A 15,307-nucleotide genomic window follows, 5' to 3' on the forward strand; every position below is an offset into this window, starting at 1 on the left:
CATTTATTAGGAAAAAAAAGCAGAAAACAATAACTCTGTCCTTAAATATTTATTCTGTTACTTCTCTATATATTTTCAGACTATCTATTTCCTGTATTCCTACCTTGTATAAATCCGAATAAGATAATAATAAAAACAATTAACAAATAAAAGGGGGAATAATTTCTCTTAGAGAATACTATTTTTAGGCAGCACAGTGGCACATCAGTTAACACTACTACCTCGGTTTGACTTAGTTCTCCCATCTGTACATCGTCCCTGCAATGTGTGTTTTTATCTGTGTACTCCAGTTTCCTCCCATGTACCAAGGACTTACCAGAGGTAGGGTGATATTTCCCCAAAATGTCCATAAGTGTGTATATTGTGTGATAGTGTGTATGTGCATCATGCAAGGATTAGCACCCCTTTTGGATTAGTTACTGCCTCATATCCAGTGAATACCAGCATAGACTACACCTTTCTCACTATCCTGAATCGACTAAGCAGGTAATTGGAGAATGAATAACTAAATGAATGAATACAGAGGGCAGGATTCACGAAGGCTTGCATGGAGTGTAAGAGACGTGTAAGACTCCATGCAAGCCTCGCAATCCAGGAACAGCCCGAAACTCCATGTAAGAGACCAGCTAAAACGTCTCTTACACGGACTGGGTGTGGATATGCTAAATACCTCACTTGCAGCCGAAAGGCATGCAAATGAGGTAGAGTAGCGATCCATGAAGCAGAAATCAGCCCGTGTAAGAGCTGTTTTAGCTGCAGAAATGTACTCAGTTGACAACTGAGTACGTTTCTGCAAAAATCACAATGGAGCCATGTCAGCTCCAAATAAAGGGTGCATATGTGTCAGGCAGCATGCCAATGGCCAAATATGTGGCCACTGGTAAGGTACCCTGATGCAAATATGAAAAATAAATTTTTTTTTTTTCGGCGATGTTTAAACGCAGCACAGCCCCGAGCAAATGGGTTGCGCTGTATAACACATAAAAATGAAGGTTATAAACCCACAAATGTGGGTTTTATGCAATACATGGGTTTACAATACAGGGACCAGCAGACCAAAAACAACATGGCCACCATTTAGTGGTTGCTAAGGGGGGAAGCTGAGTCTAAGACATGTAACTAAGCATTAGTAGGCAATCTGATGTAAATGAGTGTCAGGCTACTGAATTCCACTGTCACATAGCAAATGAGCACATTCTGAGTAGTGTAAGATATACATAAGGGGGAGGAATAGAGTAGGAGATAGGTGACATCACAGGGGGGAATGGTAGAAAGAAATGCAGTTCATTGGAGGTCAGTGTTACATGACAGATGTCAGACACATATCATGGAAAGAGGAGTGCCACAAGATAAGCATGGGAAAGTCAAGAAATGGAAGGTGTACACTGTTACTTACACCAAAGTTTCTTGGTGGGTGTGCATGCGCACGTGTGCGCGCCATGAGGTGCGGGTAGGGCAGTGTGCGCACGTGTAAGGCAGACTGAGCATGTGAGAGCGTGTTGGTAGACTTCTAAGACTGTTTGCGCTAGTGTGCACGCGTGTAGGGCAGACTGAGCATGTGGGAGCCTGTTGGCAGACTTGTAAGACTGTTTGCGCTGGTGTGCGCACGTTTTAACCCGAATAAGCAGATTCTGAACCGTGTAAGCATGTGTGCGCGCGTGTAAGCCACTGTGAGCGTGTTTCTGCTGGTATGCACGTTGCTCCCCCCTGAGGAAACAGAAAGGAAAAAGGAAGCAACAGAATTAGTAGGAAGCTAGCAGGGAATACTGCTGGAGCTAGCAGGTGAAAACAATTAGAAGCAGGCAATTACACAGGCAGAATAGTAGCTCAGCCAAGCACTTAAAACTCTGCAAACAGCAGTGCAGGATGTTTCTGTCAAGAGACACTGCAAGACAGGAGTAACCTATTAGAAGTGAAAACTGAAAAAGCTGAACTCAGAGCAGAAATGCTAGGGGCTGCAATAGCTCTCATAAGGAGACATAGGCGAATTGCTGAGGGTGGTGACAATGCAGATGGTGCCAGACAACCCACAGTGAGGAGACGGAGAAGAGTGTACAGGCCCAGGGTCACCTACCACGGGTTACATGAGCTGGAGATAGAGCGCTATAGAGTGGACAGAGACCTCCTGCAGCAAATTGTCGAGCTGTATAGGCCACGCCTCACACACAGAACCAACAGAGGGGAACCCATCCCAGTGGAAATGAAGGTATGTGTTGGCCTAAGAATACTAGCAACAGGTACCTTCCAGAGACCAACTGGTGATATGATGGGGATATCACAGGCATCAGCCTCCAGGGTACTGCACTTGTTCCTGGATGCCATGTCAGCACATGTCGGTGATCATGTATATTTCCCCAATGCCCGTGAGGTATTGGCCAGCAATATGCGTCTCTTCCAGCAAATAGCAGAATACCCTGAGGTAGTGGGTGCAATAGACTGCACGCACATACGCATCAAAGCACCAGCCGGTGAGTGGGGTAGGGCCTACATTAACTGCAAGGGCTTCCCCTCCATCAACTGCCAGGTCGTGTGTGATGCCCAGGGCATAATAATGAATGTGTGTGCTGGCTGCCCTGGGAGCTACCATGATTCCCATATCTGGCATTTGACGCAGCTGTACCAGACATTTGCCAATGGGGACATCCCACACGGACACCTAGTAGGCGATGCAGGTTATGCACTGGAGCCGTGGCTGATGACACCCATCAGAAACGCACACACACCTGAACAGGAACGCCATAATGAGGCACACGCACAAACACGTTATGTAATAGAGCGTGTGTTTGGGCTGCTCAAGTCACGCTTCCTGTGTCTGGACACATCTGGTGGAGCCTTGCAGTACTCACCAACTACATGTACCCAAATTGTCATGGTATGTGCTATGCTACATAATATGATCTTGCGAAAACAGCTGCAGCAGGACCAGCATAGGGCCGGGCCAAACAGCCCCCCACCATTGCCAAGGCCATCACAGGCAGAGCGTGACTCAGAGGAGGAACAACCTGAGCCTACCCCAGTAGGCAGAAGGAGGCGTGCCCAGTATGCCCTGGCCTTGGCAAAGAGGCAACGCATAGCACATACACTGGCTCAGTAGGAACCCTGGGAATGATACCCCTCTCTGACTCATTCATATAATAACATGGATGCCTAAAATGACATAACCTGCTCTCAAACATGTACAGGGAGTGTAATATGTGCATCCGACAGAGGCAGCCCTGCAGCACCACCTGAGGCATGAATGCCATGTGTTAAGTAATGTAACACCATGTAGTATATGCACACTTGAGGACCCGACTAACATCCTACCCTCACCAAGCATGATGCTACAATATGATGATGGGATGATCAATTGCAATAATTGGCTGAAGTATTGCAGTTAGTCAAAGGGGATCCAATGTGTGCCAGCCTGGAACGACATGCTGAGCATGACATGATGCTCCACCTGCTAGGGGTGGTGTGCACCTATCAGTCCAGGCCTCATGGATACTGGCAAAAGCTGTCATTACCCACAGCGTGCCCTGAATAGGTAAGGCTCAAAACACAAACCCACCTCCATAGGTACCACAAGGGATAAGAACCTAGATGTAATGCTACCCAATGCCAGAAGTCTAAACAGCAAGATGCGTGCAGTGTAAACTCACCCAGTATGGAGAATGTTGATATATGTCCTGTAACAGAAAACTGGGTCAAGGCTCACAACAGCACCCTAACACTACCAGGTTACACCTCATACTGTGCTGAACAGCCTCAAAACATGGAACAAGCTACAAAAGGAGGGTGACTAGCAATAATTGTCAAGGATAACCACACCCCCATGTTGGTACCACAACAAGAAGCAGCATGGACTAGCCATGGTCAAGTAACAGTGGCTAAAACTGCTTCCCAGTTTATAGCCTGCTACAGACTACCATCCTAACACCAGGAACTGCACCTGGCCTATGTTGGAATACATGAATATATCAAGCCCCCCAAAACCACATTATATTGGTTGACTGAAAATACCCAGACATAGACTGGGAGCATTATACTAGCTCCAACACTGTAGGAGAAAATTTCCTAGAATCCATAAACCAAAATGCCCAGGAACAACGTACCACTCCCACAAGAGGGGTAAGCATACTGGATGTGATAATCAGCAACATGGGTACTGGATGGCAAGATGTGTAGAAGTGTATCCCTCACTGGTAAGACCAGACCATAGAGTAATCACACTGGATATACACATCCTGACCACAGTCCCTGGCCAGAAAACCACAGTGAAAAACATGTGTAAAGTATAAGTTGCACCCCTCCAAACTGATGTGGAATCCATTAAAGGCCCTGTGCAGGTGCAAAATATGGGCCACACCTCAGAACCTGTTATACAGGCATTCCATGAACACAGCCAGGAATGCTTGGATTATGCAATCACAAATAACAACAAGACACAATGCCATACACGCAGGCATCTGGCATGCTGGACTCCAGCCATTACCAAACCATGCAAGAGAATGAGGAAGCTACTACATGATAGAGCAAACATAAAAAGGGAAGTAATCACTGATCAGTAGTATGGCGATAAAATATGTCCACACATACAATCCACTAAGTCCAGCTACAACAAGTTGAATCTGTGAATCCTGAGGCAATGTTACACCTGCCCCAAGTACACAGACAACCCTCAACTCCCCCCAAGAAATATAAATATATGTGAGAGATGCAACCATTTATCCAAACCGGAGGCTGAGCTCCCTCAACTCAGTACTGTCAAAACTAGTCAGGAGGAGAAGGTAACCACACACACCACAAACCCAGTCCCACATAGACCTATCACAACTGCAAACCAAACACATAAACACAGAAAAACATTCCCGGAGGCCCTAATTACAAACACACCACACCAACAGAGGCCTCCAAAGCAGACCCCCAAGCAACCACAACCTCCAAACATAGCACATGCAACACATAGTACACAAAGCTGGTGTGCCAAACAGTCACAGGCCAGAAATAGAAACAACATGCCTGATACAGTTGTAATAGGTGACTCTATAGGCAGACACACTGCTGTCCTGCTCACCAGACTGAACAAGGGAAAGGGTACAGTAAGCTGCCTGTAGGCTGCTACAATACGCCACATAACACAAGTATGCAGGTCACCCCAAAGCAAGTAGAAATATGATGCAGTCATTGTCCATGCTGGTGTGAATGACCTGAGATGTACCTCCCTGGACTACATGAAAAGAGACATAGATGAGCTCTCTGAGTATGTACTCCAGGCCGGTATGACACTGCCCGTTTGCAGCATCCTACCCTCACCAAGAATGATGCTACAGTACAAACACAGAATGATTAGCTTTAACAGGTGGCACAATTACTGCTGTCATTAAAAGAGGATCTAATGTCTGTCTGCTTGGGATGTCATGCTTGACAAGCCATGCTGCTGTTCCAGGGATGGTTTGCACCTGTTACCCCTGGGCGTCTGGATATTGGATAAGGCTTTTGCCACCTCCATAGAGCCTTACATAGGCAAGGCTGAAAAGACTAACCCACCACCCTAGAAAACATAAGTGGTAAGAAACATAAGGGTAATGCTGACCAATGCCAGACGTGTAAACCGCAATATGAATGCTCCTGTGGCCCTCCCCAGTATGGAGAACATTGATGTCTGTGCAGTGACAGAAACCTGCTGCAAGTCTACTGACAGCACACCAGCACTACCAGGTTATACCTCATATCATGCGTTATGGCCCCAAAACCTGGACCAAAACATAAAAGGATTGGGAGTATCCATATTCAGCACAGACACACATACGTCCAGGTAACTGACAATGCAGAAAGCATCGGAGACCACCCATGTGCACCTAACTGTAGGCAAAACTGCTGTACAGTCTGTAGCATGCTACAGACCACACTCTCACACACAGGAACCCCACCCAGACGTCCTGAAGACACTGGACAGTATGAATGTCCCACCAAATACCAAACAAGGTACTCACAAATTACCACATAGGTGGTAAACCATTATGTATGGAAGGAGTAATCAAGGACCTAGGGACACAAGTGGACAGTAACCTGTTATGTGACACTCACATTGCCAATGTGGCTAGGAAGACTGTCTATATTGGACACTGTATCATGAAAGGATTCACATCTATGTCAACAGAGGTCATTGTGCCTCTGTACTGTTCTCTTATCAGACCCATAATCTAGTACAATGCCTCATTTGGGATGTACCTTACCTGACACCTGCAGCAGTTAGAAAGACCTCAAAGGTACCTCACCAAGAGGATAAAGGGTCTCAAATATATGTCATATGCTGCCTGGCTGTAGACACCCCAGCTGAATGCAGTCACATACTGCCTACACAGAGGCATTGTATGTCTGTTGTACAAGGCCATGTCCAACACAGGAGTAATGGACATGCTCCACCCCAGAAAACTCAAAGCCATTGGAGCTGTGAGAGTGAGAGATGTCAACCTCAACACATAATGAAATAGGATGTGCTGGAGGGACAGATACATAACCCAGAGGCTCCCCACACCCTGGAACAGAATCCCACTCCATGTTAGGCAGAGCCCCTCACTGACACTCTTCAACAGGAATATTGCCAAGTTGATGGATGATCGTAGATGTACACTGGGGGTCTTCAATGTGTCACGTCCAGACAGAGGCACAGTAAAGTAAATCATAAATGGCCATAATATTCACATAGCAAGGGGCGGCGAAAGACACACACACTCTGGCTAGGCTTACAAATGCCCTAGGGTGGATAGCCTAGTATGAACCTATGAACCTATGAAGATACAAATTGTACAGGACACTAAGAATAATCCCAAGGCTTACTCAACTGATGGTAGGAACCATGTTGGGAATTCACAGATATGCTCTGAATCACACAAATATTACAAACAACATACCAAACACACACACATATTGCCAACATACAGCCTGACAGGTGCAGTGCAAACCCCCCCCCCAAGAATGCAAAATATCTATCCCAGCAGACTGCTGGCCCCCTGACATTGCAGATGCTGAGGTAACAGCCAGCATCTACAAAGCAAAACACACAGCAGCAATGGTATGAGATGGTGTCCTGGGCTGAGTCCAACATGGACTCCAAGAAGAATGGAATGCCAAATCACACTACTGCTCAATGTCAGCCGTACCACAGGATATGTACCCAAAGAGCAGTGTACAACAACAGTGGTCCTTCTCAACAAAGGTGTTGCCTGAATGGATACTGCAGACTACCACCCCAGAATCCTGACAAGCTTGGTCTGCACAGCTATGGAAAGGATCAGCATGTACCGCAGACATAAAGATATTGGGGACCTACTGACACTGGACCCTACCCAGTGTGACTTTCTTAAGTGCAGATCCTGCTCCTAAACATGTTTGACTCATTTGAAACAGTCATTAAGGTCATTGATGAGGGCAATGTGGTCCACACAGTATAGCTGGACCTTGCAAATGCTTCCATACAATACCCTACATGTTCATTATAGATATGCTCACCAGCTTAAATATAAACCCCTATGTCAGTAGAGGGGTTGCAAACCAGACCAAGGACAGAACTGACATGGTCAGACATGCTGCAGCCATGTCAGACTGCAAACCAGATATAACTCGCATCCCACAAGACTTGGTCCTGGGACCTCCCTCGTTTGGTATATATGTCCCATAGGTACAGGCCAACATGGAAGGACTGTGTCTGAACATGTATGCAGAGGACTACAAACTGCCCACCATATCTGACCCTCCAGCTGACACAAGCATCCCACAAAAGGGCCACATAGAAACAGACAACTGGTGCCATAGCCATGTCAGCAAGCTAATTGCAGAAAAGTGTATAGTCAACCCCCGTGGATATACAGTAAGTGCCCACCAATTACCACATAGGTGTTAACCCATTACGTACCTAACATGTAATGAGAGACCTGGGGACACAAGGTGATAGATATCCTGCATTGGACAAACATGTGGCTGTAGTGTTCACAGAAACATACCATATACCCACCTAATCATGAAGGTTGTCAGATCTAGATAAGGGGAGGTCATTGTGGCTTTGCAGTCATCCTTCATCAGCATTACAATTGACTACAATAGCCCCTGTGGGATGTACCTCAGCAGACACCTCCATCAACTGTAAAGTCCCCAACAGTACCTCACCAGGAGTATCAAAGAGCTTGAACAGATGCCATGTGTTGCCTGATTAAACAAACTGCAGCTCCACACACTGCCATACTGCCCACCCAGAGGCAAGCTGTGCCTGATGTCTAAAGCCATGTCCAAGCTGGAATCAATGAACATGCTGCACCTTGTACAATCTGAATGGCAGTGAGCTATGCACATGAGAGACCTGAACCCCAGCACTGACATACATAGGACAAGCTGTACTGCATGATCCATAACACAGAAGCCACCCCCACTCATGAGTAAACTCCCAGTACAGGTTGTCCATAGAGTCACTCATCGATTCTCCTCAAGAGGAATCGTGATGAGTGGATGGGAGATGGTAGGTTTACCCTGGGTATCACTGTTATGTCACAGGTAGACGGAGGCACAGTATACTAACCATGACATATGGTATGGCAAACTCCACTTACAATGTGTGTCGAAGGACAAACACACTCTCCGACTAGCATTAGAAATGGCCTAGGGCTCATCGCTACTGTTTGTCAATGTACACCTATGTTGTGGAATACACTACCAATGTTGGACAAGCCTGGTATAAGTAGTTCATATCTGAACATAATGCAACATGGTCAGATGTGCACAACTGGCCCCTAACCAGGCTGTTGTGCTCACTATGGAAATGTAAAGCAGTGATAGGACTAAAGCCCAGGATACTGTCCACCACAGTGAAAGTACTGAACCAGTACACTATACGGTACTATAGTGTTAGGTCAGTATGAAAGGATGTTGACAACTGTATGCAAAGTATCCCATGCAAACCCTGCAGGCACAGTATAATCCCTGTTGTGTTCACACACAAAGCAGTTGGACAGTAACTACACAACATGACACACAACACACAACCATAAACGGGAGATATTGTTGAAGTTCACACTCATCCACAAATGTGGTGGGCTGCAGAGTTCAACATATGGAAAGCACACACTGGGCATGCTCGCACACTTTGATAAATGAGACATATGTCAGTCAACATGCCATGGGAAGGCTGAACTGGGCATGCTCACACACTTAGGCCAAATCTCAGTTTAGCAGTTGGCCACACATATCTGGTATGTGCGTGTTATTCCAGGAACCAACCACATTACAGCAATCTGCCCAGTGCACACAGTTAAATGACTACAGAGACATACGTGATATAGTGGATCCCTCCCATATGCAAACATCTTCCACAGATACACACGTTGTTCATACAAACAGGGAATGCTATGGCAATAAAGACCTGCAAACAGTCTATCAGCAACAAATAATGTGCATCTGACAATTAAACATATGGGTGTAGAGGTCAACACTAGGCTGTTTGCCCTAGGGAATGACAGCTTAGCCAGAGTCTGCTTGGCGTCTGCCTCCCCAGTACAGTAGGCTACTGTGCCACTGTAAAGTAGGTCACATAAGGCACCGTGTGAGGCTAGTGTGCTGTGCCTCTGTCAAGCAGGGACACAGTGGAGATCCCAGGGTTTGAATGTGCTAAGCCACATCCATGTTGTTGGTGTGTGCTGGAAGAGGGTTGCTGAGGACCTCTAACAGTAAGTGGGCGTCAATAACAGACTGAGGGGAGCCTTATCTGCATTGTCCGGACAATTTCACTGTCAACACTGTGTCATGATGATTATGTGGGATTGAAGTGTCATGCCGGTACTGTTCAGAGATGTCCTCCCTCTGTGGGCTACTGCACTGCAATGTATTAGCTCACTCTGTCTGTTGGACAGCTCATATATGGCTGGTGTACACCTGACAGATGTCCTGTTGTGGAGCAGTCATGGGTATATTTGGGATAGCATGATCAATGCAAACCTTCCACATGCTCATAGAATGCAATTGTCAAGGATTATGCAGAGTGGCCAGTATACTCCCCCAGCATGGGTCCTTTGAAGTCTTCCACCCCAGTCTTCACAAGTGTAAAGTCTGCTTGTGATAAATACAGTTTGTTTGCAGTGACAACCTTGCCTGGGGGTGGGGATGGGATATGGATGTCCAGGGAAAGGTGGGTATGGTCAGATATCAACAATGGTGGTCTACCTCTGGTGTGGAACAATGAGTACCCATGTTGCAGATGGCCAGGTGCAATATGTATTCCCCCTTGTGGCTGTGGTGAGTGGTTCTGCCATAGCACATGGACTCACAAATTGTAGTGGCTGTAGGGTAATGTTGTAGAGGCCTGAGTAGTTCCCACACAATATGCCTGTACCTGACGTTAACAACTGGAATGGTGCATGTGAACACCTGCATATCCTGGCACTGTTCCCAGGGAAGCAAAGTGTGTGTCCTGGATGTGGGAGGGGTGTTCTGGACTGGTTGTGTTGTGTGTTACAGGTACTGTGGTCACGAAGCATGGTATAGAACATAACCTGCCAGTGCGATGTGCATATCTGACCCTGAAGTAGGTGGCTGCAAATGCATATATATGCTATCCCCCACCTGACAGGTAGTACTAGATGTACATACCTCTGTAGAAATAATGATGTCAGCACCCTATAAATACTGCAGGTGCAGAACAGATGCCCAGTAATTTGGATCGCGTGCTTTGCTAATGCGTCTCACTTAAGTGTCAAAATATAGTTAGGTAGGGGTTTGAACCCTGCAAATGCTCAGTGTGTGTGGGTGAGTGGGGTTGTTGTGTGTGCAAGTCTGTGTGAGGGAAATGTCCCTTTTGGCAACTGGGAAAACACACTACAGGATGCACATTCCCCTTTCTAAACACTGATGATGTCAGCACCCTATAAGTACAGCAGGAGAATGGAAACCTCCCAGTAATGCGAATAGCACGCTCTGCTAATGCGTCTGTTTTGAGTGTCATAACATAGTTAGATAGGGGTTTGAATCCTGCAAGTGTGTGTGTTTGGATGAGTGGAGTTTGTGTGTTTGGAAGTCTGTATGAAAGATATGTGCTTTTTGGCAATTAGGAGAACACACTACATGATGAACATTACCCTTTCCAAACACTGATAATGTCAGCACCCTATAAGTACAGCTGGAGAAGAGAAACCTCCCAATAATTCAAATAGCGTGCTCTACTAATGCGTTTCTTTCAAGTGTCATAACATAGCTAGGTAGGGGTTTGAATCCTTAAAATGGCAAGTGTGTGTGTTTGGATGAGAGGAGTTTGTGTATGTGTAATTCTGTATGAAAGTTATGTGCTTTTTGGCAATCAGGAGAACACACTACATGATGCACATTACCCTTTCCAAACACTGATGATGTCAGCACCCTATAAGTACAGCCAGAGAAGAGGAACCTCCCAGTAATTTGAATAGTGCGCTCCGCTAATGCTTCTCTCTCAAGTGTCATAACATAGTTAGGTAGGGGTATAAATCCTGCAAATGGCAAGTGTGTGTGGGGGGGGTAGTAGGGTGTGTGTAATTGCAAGTGTGAGAAAACAGTTCCTTTTGGCAACTACTACAATACACCAGATGCTGCATATTCCCCCAGTAAACACATGTGATGTCACCACACTATCAGTATAGCCAAACAGGGCTAATCGCCCAGTAATGCAAATAGTGCGCTCCGTTACTGGGTCTATTACTACTGTCAGAGCACAGATAGGTATGTTTTGGAAACCCACAACTGCCATGTGTGTTTGTGTCACACAAAATGCCCATGTGTGGGTTGTTGTTCATAACAATGCATGATATTGCTTAAACCAGCAATGGCAATGCACACATGATGTATGTGTGTGCCACATACACATATATACCTGTGACCTTCAATAGTTCCCATGTCTGACATGTGCCTCAAGTGAATAAATGGTATTTGCACTGCATAACATTATGACTGTGTCTTACTGTGCAGGGGCTGCATGCGGTATGTGTATATACAGTGTGAGTTGTACATGGTATCATCCTAACAGCGGGGGATACACATGTGGTCTGGGCCATATAGTCTACATGTAGTCGATGAACAGGTGCTGCATGTTCCCACCTGTTGTGGGAGTGGTAACATGTTGTTCCACTGCAATTCAGTGACTACATGCTGGGAACCTTTCAGCTAGTGTGTTGTAGCTACAGTAATGCTCACACACAATGTTCGGCTGGATGCAGTCCAGCCATATAAAGACATATCTAGAGACCATCATATTCCCAGTGTTGTTAGGGAGGACGGGTGGGTTTCCTGTGTATGGGAGAGTTGTGTGTGCCAGGCTATGAACCAGAAGGCAGTCCAACACACTGTTAATTGCACATGGATAGGCCCTGATGCTTTGTGCTGTGCCAACAACCTGGGGGTGTGTGTATCTGTGGTGCCTTGAGATACCTCCCCCTGTTCATGTGTGGTACATGTGTAGGGGACGACAGGCATGGTATGAGGTATAACCTGGCAGTGATGGGTTGCACCTGTGAGCCGTGAATCAGGAATCTGTTACTGCACAGATATTGCAGTTTACCGTGCTGAGGACAGTGTCCAGTGCATGCATCTTGCGGAGTACACTGCTGGTGTTGTGTAGCATTACTGTTAGTGTCCTATCCCGTGTGATACCCACGGAGGTGGCTATGTAATCTGTGCCCTGCATCAAAAGGCACTATGTGTGTATCAAGAGGCTTCGCCAATATACAATGGCCCATGGGTGACACGTGCAAGCTGCCCCTCGCAAATCATTGTGGCTTCCCTAGCATGTAAGCACACGCTGACAGCCATTGGATACCCTATGAATGACATTGGAGATTGAGCAAAATGTAGACATACAACACCCTTCCTACATATTGTGGTAGCAATACCTGGTGAGGATATGATGGCAACCAAGGTCAGGCTCATACCAGCCCGTGTCACATGCTGAGAGAGCCCTTCTATGTTCCCTATCATGTAGTCGAGGGAGATACATCTCAGGTCATCCATAGTGGCATGGACAATGACTGAGTCATATGTGTCCATGCCTCTGACTGACCTGTATGCATGTGTTATGTGGTGGACCATAGTGCCCCACGGGCATATCACTGTGACCTTCACCATGTACAGCCTGTTGAGCGGGACCCCACTGCACCAGCCAAGAGAGGTACCTGACACATCTGTAGCAGGTGTGTTGTGTACCCCTACAGGCTGTGAGTGTTTGGCACACGGGATGTGTGTGCCATGTGTGGCATGTGCTCTGTTCTGACTTAACGTATGCCTGTGTGCCAGCTGCGGAGGTGTGTGATGCTCAGGCAGGATGCTATTCTGAGGCTCCAAGTATGCCCCAGTGTGTTCATGTGTTTGGACTGCTGTCAGTCCAGGTCTATGTCAGACTGGTATTGTAGTCACTGTAGTATGTCATGCCACCTGACAGGGTATGGCAGTACTGGGTTCAGAGTGCTCAGTCCCCAGATTGGCTATGTGGTTGCATCTCACACATGTGTTGTACGTTCCTGGCCAGGGGAGAGGGTTGACTGCATGCATGTGGCAGCTGTGACATTGCCACATGACTCACATATACCGCAACTGGACCATAGAGGTGATTCACAAGTTACCTTTGCACATGCTACCATAGTAGTGTGATTGCCATGGTGATTACCAACACATAGGGCCAATGGGGAACAACATACTGAAGGTGAGTATGTGTGGGTGTACTGCTTCTGATTTCATAGCGCTGGCATTTATGACTGCACACGTGGGCAAATGCCAGGTAAGTCATATGCAATGTGTCACAGGCAACGTACATGCGAACAGGACAGACAGTGATGTTCTGTCAAGTGAGACATTGACATATAGTACGCTATGCAGATGTCACTAGGAATCCACAGAAGCTCTGTAAATCTGCATTGCAGGTGGAATCAGTGTTCCAGCGGACCTCAGGCAAACATGCATGCCCACAAAGCTACAGTCAGCAGGGCTGGAAGTTGTCCCTTGTACAACAAACAAGGGTTACCACTTCCAGTAGGTAACAGTGCAAATATGCAGGCACTATAAACATGTACCCAGGAATGCACAGCTCAGATGTCCATGGTAAAACTGATATTATTTAAAATTTAATTTAATTTAAATTAAATTGGTACTGCACACATATCAACATGCGCAAACATCCACATTGCATAGTCATTGTGGGCAACATGCCACCATTAGTGTACATGTCCATCATTGCGTATCACTACTTGCATTACCTTCTCCCCTATGCTACCTATGTATGTGGCTATCTGTTGACATCCTTACCACCGGTATGCAATAATGTGCAGCTGTTACACTATGGTACTTACTATGGGTGTAGATAACAATTCAGGACAGTCATACAGTTACTGCATCAGGCATGCTGGGATATACACACAATCATATCAGCACACTGTACTGTTACCAACATGATACTAGATACTGGGGCTGCTGCTGGCACTATGGGGGCATCCGCGGGCCTGTTGTCGTCCACGCCGATTGCCAGCTGCTGCTGTTGCTGGCATACGGCCACGTCGACGCCGCAACCGTCCACCATTGCCCTGGCTCATGGACATGTAGTTGTGGAACTGCTGTAATATGTTCCCACAACATCTGTCTATGACATCGGTGAAATTATGGATAGCATCCGCGATGTCACGCATACTGTCAGTCATGGATGTGCGACATGCTCTCAGCTCCCTCAGACCCTGTCTGGTGTTCCTTTCCATACGTGACTGTGCCTGCATGACAGCCCGAAACATAGCTGAGGTTGACAGACCTCTTTGGGCACGTCTGCCAGAGGCAGTATGCCTATGGATGCTCCCACGAGAACCCATGGGCAACTGTCTGTGTGGTACCATCTCAGGACCCTGCCCATGGCTGCTGTGTGGGGAAGCATGTGCCACAGATACCACATTACCCTGGTCAATGCCCACTGTATCCTGTCCATCACCTAGGGACATTGGTGACATAGGATGTACTGGCAGGATGACTGTGTGCAATGATGGGGTTGACAGCTGTGTACTGTCAATTGGCTGACCAATGACGGACCCTGACACATCTTCCTGTGCCATTACACGGATATCATCATTATCAGTACCTGTGGCACCAGATTCAGGTTCCCTGCTGCAGGACACCAGAGCAGCACCAGAACCTGTGGGAGGAAGACAGGAAACACAGTTTACAATGTCTACACAATGTTACCAGTGATGCACACATGCACACATGCACACGTGGACACATGCACACATGCACACATGCACACGTGGACATGTGGACACATGCACACATGCACACATGCACACGT

This window comes from Protopterus annectens, chromosome 2.part1, assembly GCF_019279795.1.
Source record: "Protopterus annectens isolate FY-2018-M chromosome 2.part1, PAN1.0, whole genome shotgun sequence".
NCBI classification, from domain to species: domain Eukaryota; kingdom Metazoa; phylum Chordata; order Ceratodontiformes; family Protopteridae; genus Protopterus; species Protopterus annectens.